General features: G+C 46.0%; 1 protein-coding gene across 6 annotated transcripts in view; it reads left to right on the plus strand.

The window, feature by feature from the left end:
• LOC119375550 (dimethyladenosine transferase 2, mitochondrial) overlaps positions 1-23,949 on the plus strand; it is a 203,694-nt gene that overhangs the window by 132,981 nt on the left and 46,764 nt on the right. For 4 of the 6 annotated variants that reach the window (XM_049420374.1, XM_049420372.1, XM_049420375.1 and 1 more), the window contains one exon: positions 22,201-22,286. The gene's annotated coding sequence lies outside the window, so the exon portion shown is untranslated. Of the gene's footprint in view, positions 1-18,275; positions 18,337-22,200; positions 22,287-23,949 lie in introns of those variants that run through there. The other 2 variants (XM_049420373.1, XM_037645746.2) reach the window with 2 other exon arrangements.

The following is a 23,949-nucleotide window of genomic DNA, read 5'->3' on the forward strand; positions in this document are numbered from 1 at the left end:
AGTAAAGCACGAGTGAGTCACTAGTGATCACTTTGTCCGGTGTGACCGCTGCTGCAAAAATCCCCCTCGTGATCACTGGTATCAAAGGGTGATTAACTGAGCTCTTATGTCGGAACTCTTGCAGGCACCAATGACCTTGAGTTTTCGTGATCACTAGTGATATCTCCAGCTCTATCGTCTCGTTCCTTTTTGTGACGTTGCATCATGGGTATCAAACGAAACGACACTGAAAGGGTCACAAGACCTTTGTGTGTAAAATATGGTACGATCGAATCACTCATGATAAGCAGTCCAAGTTACAGTTCGGGCTGGTACTCATTGGTATCAAACGAATTGTAATAAAATGAGCAATACAGTAGTCATTGGGAGGCTAATCACTCCGGCCTATTAGCGATCACTAATGATGTGTTCAGATCGATTATTTCGTATACTCATGCAATATTGCGTCATGGGTATCAAACGAAAGGCCACTGAAAGGGCGATACAGTTCTTGTGTGTAAAATATGGTACGACCGAGTCACTAGTGATGAAAAATCACTTTGTTTTTAAAGCAGTCCCAGTTACAATTCGAGTGTGCACTCATTGGTATCAAACAAAGCGTCATTAAATAAGCATTGCAGCAGTCACCACTGCAAGGCCAATCACTCCGACCTATTAGTGATCACTAGTGATGTGTTGAGATCGATGACCTCGTACAGTCCTGTAACATCGCATCATGGGTATCAAACGAAAGGTCATTGAAAGGGCGATGCAGTTCTTGTGTGTAAAATATGGTACGACCGAGTCACTAGTGATAAGAAATCACTTCATTTTTAAAGCAGTCCCAGTTTAAGTTCGAGTGTGCACTCATTGGTATCAAACAAAGCGTCATAAAATAGGCATTGCAGCAGTCACCACTGCAAGGCCAATCACTCCGATCTATTAGGGATCACTAGTGATGTGTTGAGATCGACAACTTTGTACATTCCTGTAACATTGCATCATGGGTATCATGCGAAAGCTCATTGAAAGGGCAATACAGTTTTTATGTGTAAAATGTGGTACGACTGAGTCACTAGTGATAAGAAATCACTTCGTTTTTAAAGCAGTCCTAGTTACATTTCGGGTACGTACTCATTGGTATAAAACAAATTGTCATTAAAGGAACATTGCAGTAGTGACTGCTAATCACCCTTAAGTATCAGCGATCACTATTGATATGTTCTGACTGACGGTCTCCTACATTCCTGTAACGTTGCATCATGCGTGTGAAATCAAAATTGATTGAAAGGGTGATGGAATGATATCCTCAAGGCTTGGCAGGACGGAGTCGCTAGTGATGACGAGTCGTTTTGTCTGGTAACATACACGTGCCTATAGTTTTCACATGTAGTGGATGGTATCAGTAAAGGTATCAATAATTGAGTGTCACTGAAAATTTTGTTAACTGAGAATACTGATGGATACTAAATATTCAATGCAAATAGCATAGAATACGTAGGTTACGCGTACTTCTGTAAAAATTCAAAAAGCACTACGCACTTCGTAAGAATTTCATCTTGTAATGTGCTGCCAGGAATGACACGAACCGAACAAAATGAAAGGCAGCATACGGTGATGCGTAAACTGACAACTTACATTATTTCCAGCATGGAAAGGCTATGCTGCGTTTCGTTTTCTTCGGCCCTTCACAAACTGGGTACACAAAAACACCAGTCAGACCCTACATACCAAACCCTCGCCGATGCTTTCAGTGTCAAAGGTTCGGCCATGGCTCTCGAAGCTGCCGTGGTCGACCCACCTGCGCAAAATGCGGAACCCAAGGCCACGACTCTGACAATTGCGACGCTGCACCTCACTGTGTGAACTGTGACGGTGCACACGCCGCATACTCCCGATCATGTCCAAACTGGAAAAAGGAAAAAGAAATTATCAGTCTAAAAGTCCGCGAGAACATCTCCTTCAGAGAAGCTCGCAAAAGGTGTTCGCCATTCCACACTAACACCTATGCTGATGCGGCGCGCAAGGGGCCAGCACCGCACCAGCCTCTGCCTCACCAACGACCCGCTAGCAGCGAGCCGTTGGCTATGGCACCCGCCCCCGTGGTGGCAGTAGCTAAGACTGCTCCACCCACTCAGCCACAGAGCCTCGCGACTCCAGGGTCGTCGAGTCTCAAGACTTCGCCTCGTCAGGCGAGGTCTCCAACACGAACAAAAGGCCCGCGCCCGCGGGCATCCAGTGCCTCCCAGGAAGTAATGGAGACAACTCCGGCACTTCCTGGGCCGAAGGACCGGCGCGGCTCTCAGGACCGCGCCAGGAAAGCCAAAAAACCCGTAACGGGGCCGGATGACGGTCCTGCTACATAAGTACCAAGCTTTTTTAATCCGTACACATAGCACTATTTTATATCCAATATGAAGACAGAAATCTTACAGTGGAACGTGAGAGGTCTTCTGAGAAACCTCGATGACGTTCAGGAACTCATCCATAAGCATGCTCCAAAAGTGCTGTGTGTACAGGAAACCCACCTCAAATCAAAACACACAAACTTCCTTCGCCAATACACTGCCTTCCGTAAAGACCGCGATGATGCTCTGGCATCGTCTGGTGGAGTAGCGATTATAGCGGAAAAAAATATAGCGTGTCAACAGCTACATCTACAAACCCCTCTCGAAGCAGTGGCTGTTAGAGCGGTACTTTTGAATAGGCTTCTTTCCATTTGTTCTATTTACATTCCCCCACACCATAAGCTTCAAAAACAGGAATTTCAATCTCTAATAGATCAGCTACCAGAACCATACATTATTCTTGGAGACTTCAATGCACACAGCACACTATGGGGTGACTCCCGATGCGATGCACGAGGTCGTTTGGTGGAGCAGTTTCTGTTCACCTCCGGCGCTTGTCTATTGAATAAAAAAGAACCTACATACTATAATCTGGCAAATAAAACATATTCTTCCATAGATTTAAGCATAGTCTCTCCAACTCTTCTACCTGATCTGAAATGGCATGTAATTAAAAACCCGTACGGGAGCGACCACTTCCCGATAGCTCTGCAAACATCGGAATCCAATGAACATACCCCTCAGTCCCCTCGATGGAAGGTGGACTCAGCGAACTGGGAGCAGTTCCTAAATGAAACTCTGTTAAAATGGGCTGAAATACGTGCTTTAAGTATAGACGGTGCTGTTGAGTACTTCACCGCATTTCTTATCGCTGCCGCATCTAGGTGTATCCCTAAAACAAATGGATCATCCTGCAAACGCCGTGTACCATGGTGGAACAACGAGTGCCGGAGCGCCCGTAAGAATCAAAACAAAGCATGGGGTTTGCTCCGCGATTCTCCTACTGCAGAAAATTTAGTCAACTTTAAACAAATAAAGTCTCAAGGAAGGAGAACGCGCCGACAGGCTAGAAGAGAGAGCTGGCAAGCATTTATATCAAGCATCAATTCCTATACAGACGAGACAAAGGTGTGGAATAGAGTGAACGGAATAAGAGGCCGCCAACCACACTCACTACCATTGGTAAACACTGAAGGAGACACCTTAGAAGACCAGGCAAATTTTCTGGGCGTACATTTTGAACATATATCTAGTTCGTCGAACTATTCAGAGACATTTCAAACATATAAAACACGAATAGAACAACTGCCAATAGAAAGAAAAGGTACAAACAGCGAAGCATATAACCGGCCATTCGTCCTTGCAGAGCTTCAGGCATCCCTTAACTGTTGTAAAACATCTGCCCCCGGTTCTGACCGCATAGTATATGAAATGTTACAACATTTGCACCCAGAAACCCAGAAAACACTCCTTTGTCTTTACAACAGGATATGGTCTTCAGGCCTTATTCCGTCTGCTTGGAAAGAAGCTATTGTTATCCCCATCCTCAAAGAAGGAAAGAACCCTTCTTTGGCAAATAGTTACAGGCCCATAGCATTGACGAGCTGTCTCTGCAAACTCTTTGAAAAAATGGTAAACCGGCGCCTTCTTCATTACCTTGAAAGTAACAATCTTTTAGACCCCCTCCAATGTGGTTTCAGGGAAGGTAGATCCACAACAGATCACCTTGTCCGCATAGAGGCGATCATACGGGATGCCTTTATACACAAGCAGTTTTTCTTGTCAGTGTTCTTAGACATGGAGAAGGCATACGACACCACGTGGCGTTTCGGCATTATTCGTGATCTCTCCGGCATGGGTGTCCGCGGCAACTTGCTAAACACTATTGAGAGTTATCTGTCCGACAGGACATTTCGCGTAAGAGTAGGTGATGCGCTGTCACGACCATTCACGCAGGAGACAGGTGTACCTCAGGGTGGTGTGCTGAGCTGCACTCTTTTTATCATAAAAATGAACTCCTTGGGCACTGTGATACCCCGCACAGTCTTTTACTCCGTCTACGTGGACGATGTGCAACTTGGTTTTAATTCGTGCAATATCGCTATCTGCGAGAGGCAAGTGCAGCTTGCTCTGAACAAAGTATCCAAGTGGGCAGATGCGAACGGATTTAAGTTAAATCCCCAAAAAAGTACCTGTATTCTGTTCTCAAGGAAGAGGGGAGTATTACCAGACCCTAGCATAGAGATCAGTGGCGAACGACTATCAGTGAGCTCTGAGCATAAATTCCTTGGCATCATATTAGACTCAAAACTAACATTTATCGCGCACCTCAAACACATAAAAGCAAAATGTCTGAAAGCAATGAACGTTCTCAAACTTTTGGCGCGTACAGCGTGGGGCAGTGACAGACGATGCCTTCTGAGCTTGTATAAGAGTCTCGTAGGCTCACGCCTTGACTATGGAGCTGTAGTATACCAGTCTGCCTCACCCAACTCCCTAAAAATGTTAGACCCCGTTCACAACCTTGGTATCCGCCTTGCAACCGGTGCCTTCAGAACTAGCCCAGTAGAGAGTCTCTACGTTGAATCGGATGAGTGGCCTCTCTATCTCCAGAGAACCTACTCCAGCCTCAAATACTTCCTGAAGGTAAATGCATACCCCCAACACCCATGTTATAAAGTCGTTAATGATACCACATGTACCACCCTGTATCAGAATCGCCGAACGGCCCGGGAGCCCTTCTCACTCCGTGTGAGGAGCCTCTGCCATCTCATGGATGTTGGCCTTCTAGAACATCGTCTCATGGCTCCTGCAAACGCGTTAGCACCGTGGCTCTGGCAAGTTCTTGATTGTGACACATCTTTTATTGAGGTGACGAAACATGCACCACAGGCACACATCACAATGCATTTTCTTGAACTTCAGAGTAAGTATTCCTGCTCGGAGTTCTACACAGATGCGTCAAGGTCACAAACTGGTGTATCTTATGCAGCTCTTGGCACTAACTTCTCTGAATCGAACGTGATGGATGCGGAAACAACTATCTTCACTGCTGAAGCTTATGCAGTACTATCAGCTGTAAAGCACATCACTAAAACAAAAATAGAGAAGGCCGTAATCTTCACCGACTCCCTTAGTGTGGTCAAAGCTTTAAAGTGTCTCCGGAAAAGTAAAAATCCTGTAATAAATAATCTTTATGCCGCCCTGTGTACAGCATACATGTCAAACCAGCATGTCATAGTATGCTGGGTACCTGGACAGAGAGGTATAAAAGGGAATGTCCTGGCCGATGAAACTGCGGGAATGGCGGTAACAAGAGCGAGCAACCACTCCTTTAGTCTCCCGGCAATAGACTTGAAATCATTTATAAGGAAAAGGCTAAGGAATTACTGGCAGCAACAATGGGACAAAGAAATACACAACAAACTACACACAATTAAGCCCCACATAGGTAACTGGCTACCAATGTCAAAAACACGGAGAACAGAAGTTATGTTTTGCCGCCTAAGGATCGGTCACACGTATAGCACACACAGTTACCTGCTGACCGACACTGAACCACCTACCTGCGAAAAATGCGGCAAGTCTCTCACTGTTCTTCATGTCCTCTTGGAATGCCATGAGCTGGAGACACACAGGAAAAAGTATTTTCCATTGCCATTTCGCCAGCATCTGCCGTTACATCCTGCAATGTTCATCGGGAATGAGCCGCGTTTCAAAACAGAGTCACTTTTAGCATTTCTCAATGAACTTAAATTTTTTCGAGTCATCTACGCAGGAGACAGCAGCGCGACCTCCTGAGAGAGGTTGCTGCTGCAGCAGTTTTAAAGGGAAGCACCTACCTCCTAGCCCTTGCGCGCAAGGACCTAGCTGAGGTATCGGTGCCACGTGCATAATTTTATGAACCCCATTATGACTATCTGCCATACAGCCCATAATCATCGACCACCTCACGCGCCATTGTCATATTTTTATTATCTATATCTTCTAAGCTTGGATAAAGCTATTTGTTTTAGGCCACTTTACAGCCCCCTTACATAACCCATCGTACTCCATTTGTCATAGCGCTGGCGCTCTTTGGCCACACTTGGCCCTTGCGCCAATAAACACCATCATCAATCAATCACTATTGATATGTTCTGACTGACGGTCTCCTACATTCCTGTAACGTTGCATCATGCGTGTGAAATCAAAATTGATTGAAAGGGTGATGGAATGATATCCTCAAGGCTTGGCAGGACGGAGTCGCTAGTGATGACGAGTCGTTTTGTCTGGTAACATACACGTGCCTATAGTTTTCACATGTAGTGGATGGTATCAGTAAAGGTATCAATAATTGAGTGTCACTGAAAATTTTGTTAACTGAGAATACTGATGGATACTAAATATTCAATGCAAATAGCATAGAATACGTAGGTTACGCGTACTTCTGTAAAAATTCAAAAAGCACTACGCACTTCGTAAGAATTTCATCTTGTAATGTGCTGCCAGGAATGACACGAACCGAACAAAATGAAAGGCAGCATACGGTGATGCGTAAACTGACAACTTACATTATTTCCAGCATGGAAAGGCTATGCTGCGTTTCGTTTTCTTCGGCCCTTCACATTCAAGGCCGCGCGTTACACGATGAAGTCATACCGACGAGCCCTCGTTGCAGCCTTATGAGCTTCGTAAGCATCCTATTTTTTTGAAATGGTTTAGCGTTTATGCATATTCGCTGCAGTCTAAAGACAAGAATATAGTCAGAAGCCTTTGATTTTGATTTTTTCAGGCCCTCCATTACGGCAGCAATAAAACCTATATATATGGACAACTGCGAGTGAACGCTGTAATAGAGTAATCCTCTAGAAAAGCAAGCTTGGTTAATGATGTCTTTATTTTGCTAGCTCCTCGCCATTTCTAGTATGTATCTTTAAGTCCACCGAGTGCCTTGTATTACAACGGACTTGGCTAACAGGATAAACAGACTAAATGTCAATGGAGCTGAAGGAGTAACTCATCAATCTTTTCGTAGCATGTTTATGGCCAGGAAGACCACACGTCTCTTGCTCTATTATCTCTTTACCGTAAAATAACCCGCCTGGCATGCTATCGTAATGCCGAACCGAAAACGCTACCCGTGTAAAACATTCTCATGTTGTTACGAAACAATCATTGTTCCTATAACGTCGAGCTCTTCTAATCAGTCATGCAAATGGTGATGATGAGAACCCGTGAAAACCAACTTTATTATTGAGAACATAAACGTCTTCTATTTTGGGAGCTGTGCTTGTGTTGCTGAGCAGTGTTTTACATATCACGGCAGTCCAGAGCGGCTTGCACATAACTGTAATTGTGCCTATCATAAGCGGCACACTCCACACGCTGGATGAGCTGCATAGAGCGCCTCGCGGCCTCAACCAGCAGGGCACGGCGATGCTCTTTTTAGAGATGCCTACCGGTGTTGTGAGAAGGTCATCTCTCCGCTCGGTGAGGAAGCCCTTGACACCTGCCTTGAATTTTGAGAACAGTTCTTCAATTGGACTGAAAAATGGGCTGTAGGGCGGTAGCCGCTTCACTGTGTGCTCGCTTGCAGCGAGGGCAGCCTGTTCAGCGCGGCGGTGCGCTGGTGCGTTGTCAAGCAAGAACACTGCCTCTGTTGCCGGTTCCTGCTGAAAAACTTTTGCCGACACTTCTGTGAGAAAGTCATTAAACACAGCCCTGTGCACCTTGTCCGCAATACTCCAATGCAGAAGGCCATTTGCCGACATGCAGGCTATAATATTTATATTCGCACCCTTTGTGCTAGTGGAGAGACGGTATGCTGGAGCACCTCGTTTTGCTCTTCCGAAACTGCGTGAGCACCACACGTTGAAGTTTGTCTCGTCAATATAATATCGTGTTAACGTAGTTTCCTCGTTTTAAAGCCATTGGGCATAACGGCGCCGCAAGTGTTTCACATCGGTGCGATTTCGGTCTACTGGCCTCTGGGTGAGCAGCTTTACTGAATAACCATGGCCATCAAGAAGCAGATCAATTGTGGATACGCTGACTTCATTCAATATCAGGCATCTTCTCCACGAGAGACCTCCTTATTTGCTCCAGGGTGAAGGATGGATTTTGTTCTACAATTTCTTGCAGGGTATCGACCACGTCTGGTCCAAACTTTTTCGACGAACCTCCACGTGTCTTCGCTGTTTCACGGTCAGTTGCCGCAATAGAACGCACTGTCTTTATATTTATCCCCAGTGTTTGGGACAGCACTTTCAGATCACCTCCGTGTCTGTGAACATCTATGATCCGGACGCGATCCAAAGTGGAAACGCGAGCGTACTTTTTCTTCTCTTCGTCAGGTGTCTTCCGTGGTCTTCCAGGGCGTCGATTGTGGCCGTCTTCCATAGCAGCAGGACGCACAGCGCAAACTCTCACTTAATTCAAGGATCACGCATGCGCATACATGACGATTGCGTGACCAGACACTTCGATGTACGTCTGCTCGTCGTCTGCGTCCCACCACGTCTGCTTGTCGTCTACGTGAGTGACCCGAGAAAAACAAGTGAAAATTTTTACAAAACGTGGAAGATACGTAATAAATTTTGCGAGAATATCGTTATGTAATTTTTTACGATCCGAAACAAGTGCTTTCATTTGAACTAAAACAGACGACAACCTGCCGCGCCTGTTTTTGGCGGCTCACTGTCACGTCACCTTCATAAAGAAAGCAACAGAATCCCAATAAAGAAGGGCGTACGGCAGGGAGACACGATCTCTCCAATGCTATTCACCGCGTGTTTACAGGAGGTTTTCAGGGCCCTAGATTGGGAAGAATTAGGGATAAGAGTTAACGGAGAGTATCTCAGTAACCTGCGATTCGCTGATAACATTGCATTGATGAGTAACGCGGGAGACGAATTACAGCTCATGATTACTGAACTGGATACGGAAAGTAGAAGAGTAGGTCTCAAAACTAATATGCATAAAACTAAAGTAATGTGGAACAACCTTGGCAGAGAACAGCGCTTTGCGATAGGTGGCGAGACACTCGAAGTTGTAAAGGAGTACCTCTACTTAGGACAGGTAGTAACCGCGGAGCCGAACCATGAGAGTGAAATAACTGGAAGAAAAAACGCCAGGCCCGCGCTGAAACCGCAGCACAGTCACAGCTAAAGCTGGAAGAGCGGCGTTTCTAAAGCACCGTTGTAAGCTCTCTTGGGGCTATTAATACAAGTTCACTAGCAATGTACCCACCACGCCATAAATCGCAATTTTTGTGAAGTTCGGAAGCACCTACTAAGCCATTATCCGTCATTTTGCGGAGAAGCGAGGCACCAGCTACACGTCTGTAAGCATTATATGCACTTTGTTGACGCGAAGACTGATGACGATGAAAAATTATGGCTCAACCCTTTGTAATGGGTTTGAAGCTTTAAACGGCCCACCAGTTATGTAATTTGCATTAGGTGACGCCCGGTTGCTATGTCCCTCTCCCGCCATGCGGTATAACATACGTCGACGTGGGAGAGAGAGGTGGGGGGGAGGGGCGAAGAACTTTGCTGGGACCCCGAGGAAATGGATCATGCGCTTATGGGCTTCCTTGGCAACTAATACAAGTGCACTTGCGAGGAACCCACTATGCTATAAATCACTGTAATTTTTGAGAAGTAGGAAAGCAGGCATTATGCCATTTTCCGTCATTCTACGGAGAGCCGTGGTACCTGCTAAACGCATGTAAGGCATTATGCGCACTTTGTTGATGCTGTGCCTGATGACGATGAAGAATTATGGCGGAGCCCCTTGAAATGGGTTGGAAGCATTGAACAACCTTCTCGTTGCGCAATTCGCATTGTGTGACGCCTGATTACAGAATTCGCGTTGTGCTACGCTCGGTGTTTATTTTAGTCTTCTACCACGTTATATTGCATATGTTAATGTGGTTAAGCCTGTATAGGACCTTTTTGCAAAGCAGTTTCAAGCACCGGCATGGATCAGAGGTTGAATACTGGGCTCCCACGCAGAGGGTCCAGGTTCGAACCTCGTTCCATCCTGGAATTTTTTTCTTTAGTATTTTTTTTTTATTTCGAGCGATAGTGGTTACGGACACCGGCGGCGGCGGCGGACAACTACGGCGCCAAAAACGGCCCGTGAAATGATCTCATAACACCTTTCGCTGCAATAAGGATGGCATGGGGCTCATTCGGCAAGCATTATCAAATCATGAATGGTAGTCTACCACTATCTACGGAGCAGAAACCTGGAGACTTACAAAGAGGGTTCAACTTAAATTGAGGACGACGCAGAGAGCGATGGAAAGGAAAATGATAGGTACCTTAAAAGACAGGAAGAGAGCAGAGTGGGTCAGGGAACAAACGGGTGTTAAGGATATCATAGTTGAAATCAAGAAGAAGAAATGGATATGGGCCGGGCACGTAGCACGTCGGCAGGATAGCCGGTGGTCATTAAGGGTAACTGACTGGATTCCAAGAGATGGCAAACGCGTGAGGGGGAGACAGAAAATTTGGTGGGTAGATGAGATTAAGAGTTTGTAGTTATAACGTGGCAGCAGAAAGCACAGGACCGGGTTGATTGGTGGAACATGGGAGAGGCCTTTGCCCTGCAGTGGGCGTAGACAGGCTGATGATGATGATGAGGACGATGATGATGTTTGATACCAATGAGTACACATTTGAATTGTAACTGGGACTGCTTTAAAAACAAAGTGATTTCTTATCACTAGAGACTCGGTCGTACCATATTTTACACAGAAAAACTGTATCGGCCTTCCAATGACCTTTTGTTTGATACCCATGATGCGATGTTGCAGGAATGTACGACGTCATCGATCTCAACACATCACTAGTGATCACTTATAGGTCGGAGTGATTGGCCTTGCAGTGGTGACTGCTGCAATGCTTATTTTATGACACTTTGTTTGATACCAATGAGTACTGGTGTGTAGCGACACCACGGACCCGAGCTAACGGGCGGGGTTTAGACCCCCTCCCACGCCTAGCCGTGCGTGGCTTTGCCGTGTCCGGGGAAAAGGGGATCCTGGGGGTTGAGCCGACGCCGGGTGATTGGACCTTTAAGGCCCCCCGGCAGAGGCAACACACCCCTTTGGCCCCGGCCTCACGTAGACGGCACCCCTGGGCTGACCCACCCAGGGGATATCGGCAGTCGCCTTTTCCTGTCGCTCTCTCCCCTCACATATCTTCGTCTTTTCTCCCACTTTTCATCTTTCCTGTCTTCTCCTCACTTCTATTTACTTCCGTTTTCCTGGCGGCGAGGGTTAACCTTGTGTGTGTGCCCTCTCTTGGGCACATTATATTTGGTTATGGTGGCTGTGTACAGCTGACGTTGGCATGCCTTATATACATCTAAGTGCTGTCGCGTCCCCATGTTGGGCTCCATGGTGGGCGGCTGGCATAGCTGCCGAATTGATACATAATTTATGGCTTCCGCTTCCTTCCCCCGACTGCATGATCGTCCTCCTCTCACAAAGAGAGGGCGCACCGAAGACACCTTTTTTCAGAAACCAAAAGAAATTTTCCCACGATTCCACATAATCCACTGCGAAAACCTTGAAAAGAACGCAAGAACAATTTCTCCTTTTGTCGTCTCAAGATGCCTGACCGATACACTTGGCCAAGGTTATAAGGTGACAAGAATGGCTAGTGGTGACCTTCTCCTTGAAATTCAAAACAAGACACAGTTCGAAAATCTCTCCAAACTCGTCTCTTTTGGAACGACACCTCTTTCTGTCACACCGCACTGTTCCCTTAACAGCTCCCGAGGTGTAGTGTCCGACCAAGATCTACTCGACCTGACAGAAACTGAGCTCCTCGAAGGCTGGAGTGAACAGCACGTGATAAATGTACAACGGATCAAAATCAGGCGCGATGATAAAGAAATCCTCACAAAGCATCTAATCCTCACTTTTGGCACAAGCACACTACCAGAACACATCGAAACAGGATACCTGAAACTAAAGGTCAGACCGTACATACCGAACCCGCGGCGTTGCTTCAAGTGCCAGCGCTTCGGTCACGGCTCCCAGAGCTGCCGTGGCCGTCAAACCTGTGCCAAGTGCAGCTCACACGAACACCCTAGTGACAACTGTGCTGAAACTCCCCACTGTGCAAACTGCGATGGCGGACACGCAGCCTACTCTCGCACGTGTCCTTCATGGAAAAAGGAAAAAGAAATAATCACACTCAAGGTAACAGAAAACATCTCTTTTAGGGAGGCGCGCCAACGCCTTTCTATCGCACAGGGACATTTGTACGCGGACGTAGCACGCAAGGGGGCAGTGCCACAAAGGTTCGCGGCGACCGCACGTACCACGCACAGTGGACGGGCGGTAGCGCCATCCGCCCCCTTAGCGGAAGCAGCCCGTGCTGCTCCGCAACCAAACGGCAGGCAGGCCTCCGGATCTGCAGGCCCAGGGCCTTCTGCTCAGGCAGAGAGCCCCAAAATTCCGACACCCGTGCGCGTAACACGCGAACGGGCATACAGCGTCTCCACCGAGGCGATGGACACAATGGCAAGCCCAACGGCGTCTCAGGCGCCGAAGGAACGGCGCAGCTCGTTGGAGCGCGCCAAAAAAGAAAAAGCCCGCATCACAGGGCCTGGAAAAAGTTCTGTGACTTAAGGCAATAGTTTTTCAGTACACACAGCACTAATACACACCCAAAATGGATACACAAATTATACAGTGGAACGTCAGAGGTCTTCTTAGAAACCTCGACGATATCCAAGAGCTGCTACATGAACACTCACCAAAAGTGCTGTGTGTACAAGAAACACACCTAAAATCCAAGAACACGAATTTTCTACGCCAATATGTCATATTCAGAAAGGACCGGGATGATGCCATCGCGTCATCCGGTGGTGTAGCTGTTATAGTAAATCAAGGAGTAGCGTGCACACATTTACCGCTCCGAACGTCCCTGGAGGCAGTGGCTGTTCGAGCGGTTCTTTTAAACAAACTCGTAACCATTTGCTCTCTCTACATACCACCACACTACCACCTCCACAAACATGAGTTCCAGTCCTTAATAGATGAACTACCAGAACCTTATCTGGTCCTTGGGGACTTCAATGCACATAGCAGTCTATGGGGCGATTCTCGGTGCGATGCGCGAGGTCGTCTAATTGAACAATTCCTTTTTTCTTCGGGCGCTTGCCTGTTGAATCAGAAAGATCCAACATATTATAGCCTCGCTAACAATACATACTCGTCTATAGATCTCAGCATTACATCTCCATCGCTTCTACCCTTACTTAAATGGAAAGTCATTAATAACCCTTACGGAAGTGACCACTTTCCTATTGTTCTGAGCACACAAATAGTAAATGAATCTCCCCCACAGGTTCCCAAATGGCACATTGACAAAGCCGACTGGGAACAGTTTCGTAAGACTGCTCTCTTAAGCTGGACAGACATGTGTGATTTAAGCATAGGTGCAGCTGTAGACTACTTCACAGCTTTTTTGATTAATGCTGCCACCAAATGTATCCCGCAAACAAGTGGACTGTCTGGCAAACGACGGGTCCCATGGTGGAACAATGAATGCCGGAAGGCGCGCAAAAAACAAAACAAAGCATGGAGGTTACTTCGGGACTCTCCGACAGCCGAGAACCTTGACAGTTTCAAAAACATAAAATCTCAAGGCAGGAGAACGCGCCGACAGGCAAGAAGAGAAAGTTGGGAGAAGTTTTTAACGGGGATCAATTCGTATACACAGGAGGCTAAAGTCTGGAATATGGTTAGGGTAGCAGGGCGGCAAGTACATTCACTTCCTCCAGTAAACACACAAGGCGACACCTTGGAAGACCAGGCAAACTTCCTCGGCGCACACTTCGAACAAGTGTCTAGTTCCGCGCATTACTCTGAAGTCTTCCAACGGTACAAAACAAGAATAGAAAAACAAAAACTAGAGCGGAAATGTACAAAACACGAGGCATACAACCAACCCTTCAGCTTAGCTGAGCTCCAGATTTCGCTTAACAGCTGCAGTAATTCCGCCCCAGGTTTTGACCGTGTGGTATACGACATGTTGAAAAACCTACCTGCCGAAACGCAAAGAACCTTACTTTCCTTGTACAATGCTATCTGGTTTTCCGGCGAAATCCCCTCGTCTTGGAAAGAGGCCATTGTCATTCCTATTCTAAAACAGGGCAAGGATCCATCCTCCGTTACGAGTTACAGGCCCATCGCACTAACAAGCTGCCTGTGCAAACTTTTTGAAAAGATGATAAACCGCCGTCTTACACATTTCCTGGAAACAAACAATCTACTTGACCCGTACCAGTGCGTATTTCGCGAGGGTAGATCCACGACCGACCACCTGTTGCGTATCGAGGCACAAATCCGTGACGCATTCGTGCACAAACAGTTCTTCCTTTCTGTGTTCCTCGATATGGAAAAGGCTTACGACACCACATGGCGCTTTGGAATACTAAGAGACCTGTCCCACCTTGGTGTACGTGGTAGAATGCTAGATATAATAGAGAGCTACTTGTCGGATCGTACGTTCCGTGTCCGAGTAGGAAATGTTCTGTCAGTACCATTCCTTCAAGAAACTGGAGTGCCACAGGGTGGTGTACTTAGCTGTACACTCTTTATTATCAAAATGAATTCCCTGCGTCTTTGCATTCCACGAAATATGTTTTACTGCACATATGTCGACGATGTCCAGGTCGGTTTTAAATCGTGCAACCTTTCCATGTGTGAGCGGCAGGTCCAGCTAGGGCTGAACAAGATCTCCAAGTGGGCAGACGAGAATGGTTTCACTCTTAACCCTCAAAAAAGCACCTGTGTCCTGTTCTCTCGAAAGAGAGGCCTTCATCCTGATCCAGATATTGACCTGCACGGTCAACATCTCTCCGTGAAGACGGAGCACAAATTCCTAGGCCTTATCCTGGATAGTAAGCTGACGTTCGTACCACACATTAAGCATTTAAAAAACAAATGCATAAAAACAATGTTTTAAAAGTGTTGTCACGCACTACGTGGGGTAGTGACAAAAAGTGTCTGTTGAATCTGTACAAAAGCCTCATACGCACTCGCCTTGACTACGGGGCAATAATCTATCAGTCGGCGACAACAAGCGCCTTAAAGATGCTTGACCCTGTCGACCATCTAGGCATTCGACTGTCTACGGGCGCTTTTCGAACTAGCCCCGTAGAAAGCCTCTACGCCGAATCGAATGAGTGGTCGCTCCACCGACAGAGATCCTACTTATCATTTGTATATTTTCTGAAGGTGAACGCAAACAAGGAACACCCCTCACACTCCACAATAAATGATTTGTCCAGTTCTGCCCTTTTCGACAACCGACCTTCGATGACACAGCCCTACTCGCTTCGCGTGAGGGGCCTAGCTGTAGAAATGGGTGTGCCGCTTCTCGAACACTCTCTAATGGCTCCCGCTCCACATCTCCCGCCGTGGCAGTGGCAGCTTATAGATTGTGATGTTTCTCTCGTGGAAGTAACCAAGCACGCGCCACTTGCACATATCCGTACACACTTCCTCGAACTCCAGCACAAATACACTTTTCCAGAATTCTTTACAGACGCCTCAAAGTCCAATACTTCTGTGTCGTACGCAGCGGTTGGTCCATCCTTTTCCGATTCCGGTATTCTGCACCCAAACTCAAGTATCTTCACAGCGGAAGCTTACGCGATACTTGCGGCCGTTAAGCGCATAAAACAAACAAAACTACAAAAGTCAGTTATATACACGGATTCCCTAAGCGTGATAAAAGCTTTAAAAACTTTGAAAAAACACAAAAACCCTGTCCTTGACTCGCTATACTCTCTCTTATGCACGATCTATACACTGGAACAACATGTCGTGGTGTGCTGGGTGCCAGGGCACCGCGAGATTCAAGGCAACGTGCTGGCGGACCAACTAGCAGCATCCGCCCACGAAAACAGTCCCAATACATCCATAGCCATTCCCCCACTAGACTTAAAACCCTTCCTCAAAAGGAAACTCAGGACCTTTTGGCAGAGCACGTGGGACATGCAGACACGAAATAAACTACACGTTATCAAACCGCATCTGGGAAATTGGCCACCGGTATCGAAGTCACGGCACACAGAAGTTACACTCTGCAGACTTAGCATCGGTCACACATACAGTACACACACACACCTTCTGTCCGGTGGCGATCCACCGTTGTGCGACAGATGCGGTGCACCACTCACCGTGTTTCACATTTTAATTCAATGTAAAGAATTAGACACCCTTAGAAAAAAACACTTTCCATTGCCCTACCGACAACAAATACCATTACACCCATCAATGTTCATCGGTAGGGAACCGGTTTTTAAACACCAATCACTATTCGCGTTTTTAGAAGAAGTTCGTAACTTTCACGTAATCTACCCAGGCATTCCGTAGCACGGCCTCCTAACAGAGGCTGCTGCTGCGGTAGCTGCACTTAAAGAAGCACCTGCCTCGCAGCCCTTGGTCTCAAGGGCGTTGCTGAGGCATTCGTGCGCATGCCATATACACGTAGTTTCAGTAAGCTATTCATTCTCTCGCCATTCATTCTCACTACCCATACATTTCACGTCACGCTCATGATTTTAATACTTATACGTTTTACCCGCCATTAGCGCGAGGAATTTTAAGGCCCCTTTACAGCCACCTACCATAATCATTGTTCATATCAGTTACGATGACCTGGCGCTCTTTGGCCATCAAATGGCCCTTGCGCCAATAAACACCAGATATCATCATCATACCAATGAGTACACACTCGAATTGTAACTGGGACTGCTTTAAAAACGAAGTGATTTCGTATCACTAGTGGCTCGGTCGTACCACATTTTACGCACAAGAACTGTATCGCCCTCTCAATGACCTTTCGTTTGATACCCATGATGCAATGTTAAAGGACTGTACGAGGTCATCGATCTCAACACATCACTAGTGATCGCTAATAAGTCGGAGTGATTGGCCTTGCAGTGGTGATTGCTGCAATGCTTATTTTATGACATTTTGTTTGATACCAATAAGTACACACTCGAATTGTAACTGGGACTGCTTTAAAAAGAAGTGATTTCTTATCACTAGTGACTCTGTTGTACCATATTTTACACACAAGAACTGTATCGCCCTTTCAGTGACCTTTCGTTTGATACCCATGACGCAATATTGCATGAGTATACGAAATAATCGATCAGAAAACATCACTAGTGATCGCTAATAGGCCGGAGTGATTAGCCTACCAATGTTGACTACTGTATTGCTCATTTTATTACAATTCGTTTGATACCAATGAGTACCAGCTCGAATTGTCACTTGGACTGCTTATCATGAGTGATTCGATCGTACCATATTTTACACACAAAGGTCTTGTGACCCTTTCAGTGTCGTTTCGTTTGATACCCATGATGCAACGTCACAAAAAGGAACGAGACGATAGAGCTGGACATATCACTACTGATCACGAAAACTCAAGGTAATTGGTGCCTGCAAGAGTTCCGACATAAGCGCTCAGTTAATCACCCTTTGATACCAGTGATCACGAGGGGGATTTTTGCAGCAGCGGTCACACCGGACAAAGGGATCACTAGTGACTCACTCGTGTTTTACTCTACACATGCTGAATAAATCACCCTTTAAATCACTCCAGAGCTATTCACTCTAAGCAATTCCGAAAATTGTGGGTCGTCTTGAAGTCGCAATGTAGTCACGTACGACCTGCTTGGATTAAATTCGCTGGCGATTGGATTAATTTCAGTGGCACTTGAATTAAAATGACTGGCACTTGGATTAAATTGAGTGGCGGCTGGATTAAATTGACTGGCGGACAGAATAATTTGGCTGGCGCTTGGATTAAATTGAGCGGGAAAACCTGTAGAACGCCATACCGAAACCGAAACCTCTGGCACTCAGTGTCTGGAGGCTGAGTCGGCCGCATCGCCATGAACACTAGTCGAAAGCAGCAGCAAACACCTCTTGTTTTGTTGTCCAAGCAGCTGCGGGAACGGCGGCAATGCGAATCCAGTCGCAGTAAGCTATATTTTCACGCATTCTCTGTTTCTCCGCATTCTCCAAACTCTTGACGATGTTTCAACACGCGTGCAAGTGTAGCGCGTTATCGTGCTGCTTTGTATGAATGTTGTCCTTACCAGCCAAACTTGTCTCTGCGTCATGTAGGGCGGCGAGGTTCCGTGTTGTGTTGTGTTTATGGACGTGTTTGGCGAAGCGACTGCGCCTCCGAGGATACTTATCAATTCTAGTCAAGAAAATAGCCGATGTGGGCGCACGAGACTTCAGCTACAGCTTGTCGACAGGCGACTTCTTTTTTGTGGGCATCGCTGCTGCGATTTATGTGCTGTTACGAATGTCCACTGCCCATATGTCTTCTCGTGCGATGCGAGCACCTGATAATCGTCGTCGCAAAGTGCCATCGCTGTCTACCGTGTTGTCTGTTCAGTGGGCTTTGTGGGAGGGTTCGCTGCCTCGTTTCTGAGCGTGATGTGATAAATGTCTGTGTCCTGGTGGTACTGGTAAGGCCGTCATGCGCACGTAGATCTAGTCGGCAACTCGGAGGGCACCGTTGTAGTCGATGTTCGGAGGCCGTTAGACCAAAAGCTAGGAGGGCACGAAGCAACTTGCCTTTCAGTTTGTGCCTTCATACAGTGTCAAGCCTCTCCATGAAATCTTATGTCTTGGAGTAATGAGATTTGTACATCAGTCTTAAGATACTATTGAAGAGACATTCTCCCATCACACAGATTCTAGGCTGCGGTATGCTTACTGCAGTCGCAGCCTGCTGCTGTCCTCTACGAACCGGTGTTGACTTGCCACCGCACCTTTCGTTCAACAAGCTTCTGCATGTAGAATTTTTTTTGCATTTCTGTGTGGCACAGCTCAGGAAGTGGCTAGATGCATAAAGTGGGATGATAAAGCGATCTGTAATGACACTTTGTTGTGTCGATCAGACATTTCGTAGCAGCTTTCTAGAGCAATCGCATCCAACAAGATGGCGAATTCCAGTGTCCAGCCCGTACCTAGGCCCCGACCGCAAGTGAAAACCGGACGAGGCAAAGCTTGCCAAGTAAGCCTTAAGGTCGTTCGCAAGGCTTTTGTGCTACCCCAACAGTCTATTTTAGTATCGTGAGCACTACTCATTCATCCTCATCACACATGTCACCCTCATGATTTATATATTTTACGCGCCTTTAGTGCGAAAAATTTTAGCCCCTTATACAGCCACTTCACATCATCATTAATCACATCCTTTACCATCTTTGGCCACCACTGGCCCTTGCGCCATAAAATGCCACATATCACCTAAGCTTGCCGAGTGTGGACTTATGATGACCACATGATGTCGAACATCTGCCTTCCTTTTGAATTGTAGCCATAGAATCAGTCTGACTGTCCCCATCTTGAAATATTCACTCTCAGTTTGAATTTTTAATCATGGTGCTTTCTGTGATACTATAAAGAACATTGGTGGGCTGCTCAGTGTCCGAATAATGAAAGAGGTGAAGCGTTTAGTGCGCCAGATGAGGCACCGATGCAAAGAGTATGTGGGAGAAAGCAGGCAGGAAACGCTGAAGGAAATACCAAGAGGAATGCATTTCTCTTGCGAGAGTGAACTGCCAGAAGAAAGCCCTGCAGGGGCCTCTGCTTTGGCAGACATTTATTTGGTGAGTAGCGTCATGATGGACCTGAGCTAACAAGAGGGTTTCAACCCGCTCCCGCATGTATGTCCATGGAAAAGGGGATCCTGGGAGTTGAGCTTATGTCGTGTGATCGAACTCTTAAGGCCGCCTGACAAAGCAACACTCCCCTTCGACCCTTCACACGGACTGCTTATGATATGCACAAGCACGTCGTAGTGTGCATTTCTCCTTGGTGAAACTGACATCTGTGCTCTAAGCCGAGTGCTGGCATTGCGTTGGACTGCTGGCTACCCTTTAGGCATTGCGGTGTAGTCGATGTGCCTGGTAGGCTCACATAAATTTACCTCATGATGCTTGCCTCAAAGCGATGAAATGCACCACAGGCAGCTCTGAGCCGATTGCATTACATTGATTCCTACAGGGTATGGGATCTGCCAGAATTCTTTGGTGATGTGATTGCGATAGAGCATGTACTGTTCACTGATGCCACTTGTTGTAGTGCTTTTCTGTAATTAAGCTTTATCTCAGCAGTAGTAAACAGTGGTGGTACCCTATAAGAGCATGCGATAATTGATGTGGCACTGTATAGCCAAAGTAAGCTATAACATCACAGTCATGGGCAATGAAGGAAAGATGAGTTTTAAGGGCTCGTTTTTTTTATTTGTTAGACGCGATATTAATGAGAACTAACAGACGGTAATGCCACGGAAGGTATAGGGGATGCTATTTGTAGTAATTGGGATATAAATGTGAAGAAAGTAAAGTGGACGAAAAGATAACTTGCCGTCGGTCCTTGCCAGCGGCAAGTTATCTTTTCGTCTACTTCACATTTATATCCTAATTACTACATATAGCATCCCCTATACCTTCCGTGACATTATTGTCTGTTAGTTTTCATCAGCCATGGGCAATGTATTTTTAACTTTCTTTAGAGAGCTTATGCAGTGTTCTATTGTAAATCTTGCATTTTCACCATGTAGAGTCTAAAGTAGACACTATTCACAAATTATGCGCGAAACTTTACTAGTTTTTCTTGAATGTATAAAATTTGAGGACCCTTAAGCTTTACATTCGAGAGTGGAGCGCGATAGTGTAAACCGGGCCCGTTTGCATTGCCTTCTCGATCGGCAGCCTTGCTTCACTTCTCGGCGAGCACCTTGACTGTGCCGTGAGGAAAGGAACATCAGCATGCATAACGTTGGCCGTTCTAAACTGTCCTAGAATGCCTACTGCAAGTACAGTTGTAAAGTGCCCTCTGCACCATAATTCATCATTTTGCGAATTAGCGAAGTACCCAATATGCGTCCATAAAGCAATATGCGCAGCTGCACACTCTGCCAGTGCAGGGATGATGATTAAATATGCGTCAGTGCTTTCTACTTAATGGACACCCACTTGTTGCGCAATTCACATGGTGGGACACCTGGTGCAATTCTTCGCTTCTGCCACGCAATATTACATGTGTTAACGAGGCTCCTCGCACTGCATGACGCCTGGATAGGATTTTTTTTTTTTTTTCGAAACAGTTTCAAGCACTGGTGTGGCTGTGTGGTAGAGCACCTGAATGCCACAGAGAATATCTGGGTTTGATTGCAGCTCTAACCCTTGATTTCTATTCTTTGCATCCATCCCGATTCTTCACCGGCAACAAATGACACCGACAATGGAAATTCTGTGACACGGGCTCTTTAACGCCAAAGTGTTAAAATAGAGCCTGAGGGAACTCGCAGAATAACTAGCCCTAGGTCTAGAGTTATGGCATCGATGACATGCATTGCTGTCGGTTACTAAGCTAACTAGGAGGTATTTGTCACATGATGCCTCAAATCTCGTAATGTTGCAGTTTTTCCAGCTGCATGTCGTTTTGAGTTAAACTGGATGCCTTACTTCTATGTAGTACCAGTCATTACCATTTTGTTTTCAATATTTTGAAGGCTTTTTGTCTTATTTTGAGTGATGCCAATGCAGCAGAGCTCACAAATCTTAATCGCTGTGCTTGCATTGACCGCTCAATTTACTGTGAGACATAAATGAAAAAAGAAAAGGTATATGAAAAAAAATTTGCAAGTTTACTTTTGTCTACAGCTGAGCACTTGTCTCACCTAAACATTTCACTGTAATATGCAGAGTTTATTGAGTGGCCTTCTGTGTATCATGTCTCTGAGGCTGTTGCGGAACCGTATAACACAATGATATTGTGTACAAGAATTATGGGATGAAATCATGCTTGCCATTGCAGAAAGCCAACCATGAGAAACACGTGATTCAACACAAATGCTCTTGCAGAGGACCACTTTCAACATTACAGTCTTCTGGCTACGTTAGGTGAGCAATTGATGCTGGTGTCAACACACACATATTTAAGGTAACTTTATTCGTACAGTTCTTACATCAAAACCTTTTTGTGTGATTATAAACATAGGCTTGTTTGGAGCAAAGTTGAAGGGTGAATGGAAGTGACTTGGTTTTAACCATTATTTCGTTATGACTTCTTGCCTGAAATGTGGCATGCCAGAGACACTGAGGAGCCAGGCCCGTAACCAGGGGAAGGGCCCTTCCCCCCCCTTGTCCCCCGACAACTTGGTGAAGTAGGTGTTTTGACCAAAAATAAATAATAAACATAGGTGTTTTTCTCAAATAGTCAAGGTTTTCAGCAAGTGCCCCCCCCCCCCTGAAAAAAATTCCTGGCTACAAGCCTCTGAGGAGCCCATCATGTGACTGTGGTGTCATCTGTGATTCACTCACTTAATGAGCAGTGCCACTGTTTTCTGACCATCAAGTCGGCAGCTTCAATGATGGGCGCGTTTGAGTGAAATGTTTTTTCACCATCTTCCGTCTCGCATCACTGGCTAGCTGAATGGAGAGCAGAAAATTAAGTTCATGTTTGGAAAATGACTACTAAAACGGACACTTTGCAAGGCAGCGCAAAGTGCTATTAACAACTGAACGTTTTATTTAGAAAGAATTCTGATATAAAACAGGATTCATAATATAAAACAGGGTGCGCATCGGTTCAAAAGTGGCATCATTTTCCTGGGCAAGGTCAATAGGCAATTGAAAGCTATTTGAACACACCCACAAAGAATGTCTTTAGGTATGTTGATGATTGCATCATTTTTGTAGAAAAAAAGAGCAACTTCATGAACAATACGATAAATGTTTAAAAAACTTGTAACGAGAAAGGTGTCACGATCTGCCCGAGGATCGTGGACGAGGGTGGGGGCCAAGGCACCCGCGTTTAGGAAGGACGACCCAACAGCATGACGGCGGTCATAGCTGCTGACCGAGAGCTGCGCTTGTCGGTGTTTATTACGGTCTCGGGACCAATGTTGCCTGCCGAACCTGGTCATCGATTATAGCGATGTTAGAAAGGGCGCCACATGCTCTTAACAAAAGGCCTTGGGCTAAAATTCACATGGTAAACGTCGTCGGAAGGTTTGTACAGTTTTTAGATTTAAGTTTGGCTTTTGGAGACGAAGAACTTATTTGGGACTATCGCCCTCCTACATCAAACCACTGCTTTCGTTGGATCCAGCTCGCTCTAAAAACGTAAAAATTGCTTTTTCAACCCTCAGATCTTCAATAACCAAATAGTGCGACCACAAAAGGGCAGAAAGAAAGGGCAAAAGGCACAGATTTTGAGGCTAGAAGAAGCTAGATGTCTGGACAGTGTGATATTCTAGGCCTGTGAGAAGCTCATTCGAGATTTAAAGTGTACCTTGAAGGGTAAAAATGTGGCACCAGCAAAGGAATAGGAAAGGAAAAAAATAGCCGTTAGACCATACGTCTACCAACCATTGCATAGGTAAAAAAAGGTGGGATCGCGGCGTGGCTTGGATGTAGTTTTCCCAGCCAAGAAATAAGTAGGCAGCGTCTGCACAGCGATGAAAAAACATGCAGAAAAAGGTGTATGTTAAAGATTCATAGGCACACTAAGCAAGGTAAAGCACATAAATGTGTTTTCGTCGTACCCCACTGATGTCCGGTA

This window comes from Rhipicephalus sanguineus, chromosome 11, assembly GCF_013339695.2.
Source record: "Rhipicephalus sanguineus isolate Rsan-2018 chromosome 11, BIME_Rsan_1.4, whole genome shotgun sequence".
NCBI classification, from domain to species: Eukaryota; Metazoa; Arthropoda; class Arachnida; order Ixodida; family Ixodidae; genus Rhipicephalus; species Rhipicephalus sanguineus.